Below are 1,474 nucleotides of genomic sequence, written 5' to 3'. Positions count from 1 at the left end.
GGAAGAATAGGATCGGAGAGTTCGGGATGGGGCGTAGGGCTGAAGGAGTTCAGAGAGATAAGGAGGAGCAAAATTATGGAGAGCTTTGAAGGTGAGGAGTAGAATTTTAAAATCAATACAGTATTTGACAGGGAGCCAGTGCAGTTGTGTTAGAAGTGGAGTAATGTGTTCAGAGACTGGGGTTCTGGTGAGAATACGGGCAGCAAAGTTTGGACATTTTGCTAGGGTGGATTTGGAGCCAGCAAGGAGAATTTCAGTTTTATCACTGTTTAGTTGGAGGAAGTTTTGAGTGAACCAGGTTTTAACTTCATCTAAGCAGTCAGTTAGAGAAGACGGAGGGAGCAGAGACGTAGGTTTGGTGGACAAGTAGAGCTGGGTGTCATCGGCGTAGCAGTGAAATTGGATATTATATTTCCTGAGAATAGAACCAAGGGGAAGTAGATAAATTATGAAAAGGAGGGGACCCGGGAATGATCCCTGGGGAACACCACTGGTGACAGGTGAGAGTTGTGATCGAACATATTTAAGTTGTACAAACTGAGTGCGGCCAGACAGGTATGATGTGAACCAGTTCAGTGATGTGTTGATGATACCAATGGAAGCTAGACGGTCGAGGAGGATATAGTGAGAGATTGTATCAAAGGCATCAGTTAAATCGAGAAGGATCAGTATGGTAAGAAGACCTGAGTCAGCAGCCATTAGTAGGTCATTGGTGACCTGGATTAGGGCTGTTTCTGTGCTGCGGAGAGGCCGAAAAAGGGGTCTATGGACGATGCTGTGAAACTGGGCTTAACGTTATTTGGAAGGGTAAACATCTCTGCCCAACAGGCGCTCCATTGAGCAGCAAACAGGTGGAGGAAAACAGCGACGAGCTCACTGACAGCGATGACCAAATTAAGTGACTCCTGCCTAAAGACAGGTTCCACCGAGATTTGAACTCAGATCACTGGATTCAAAGTCCAGAGTGCTAACCATTACACCATGGAACCACTACACAGAGCAAGGAGGCAGTTTCTTGCATGATATCACCATGTATATATTATCTATGCAGAGAACAGGCTGTTTCTGTTTCAGGTAATGATTGTGTTTAAACCTACATGTTGAATTGGTGATCATTAGCATCTGTATAATTAATTAATCAAACAGGTGACGATAAACCTACAAAATCCCTGACTTTGTGCAAGTGCGCCTGGAAGAACTGATGCTATTTTAAAAGCAAAGGGTGGTCACACCAAATATTACATGAGAGGCTAGAGAACAACTTCTTCTCTGAATCTGTATGTCAAACGCACTGTACTACTAACACTGTCTGTTTTTAATTTACTTTTTAAACATACAAGGAACAATTGACTCTTCTACCCCAATACCGTGTGAAAGGCATTTTGCTGAGTTTGAAAAGTAGCTGTCAGAAGTGGGATTCGAACCCACGCCTCCAGAGGAGACTGCGACCTGAACGCAGCGCCTTAGACCGCTC

General features: G+C 44.2%; 1 non-coding gene across 1 annotated transcript; it reads right to left on the bottom strand.

Annotated features, from left to right (window-relative positions):
* Nucleotides 1-917: 917 nt before the first annotated feature.
* Nucleotides 918-989, bottom strand: trnaq-uug. The gene has a single exon. It is a non-coding gene; the product is annotated as a tRNA-Gln (tRNA).
* Nucleotides 990-1,474: the final 485 nt, after the last annotated feature.

The sequence above is a fragment of the Micropterus dolomieu genome, linkage group LG08, assembly GCF_021292245.1.
Source record: "Micropterus dolomieu isolate WLL.071019.BEF.003 ecotype Adirondacks linkage group LG08, ASM2129224v1, whole genome shotgun sequence".
NCBI lineage: Eukaryota > Metazoa > Chordata > Actinopteri > Centrarchiformes > Centrarchidae > Micropterus > Micropterus dolomieu.
This window is presented reverse-complemented; position numbering and strand designations above follow the sequence as displayed.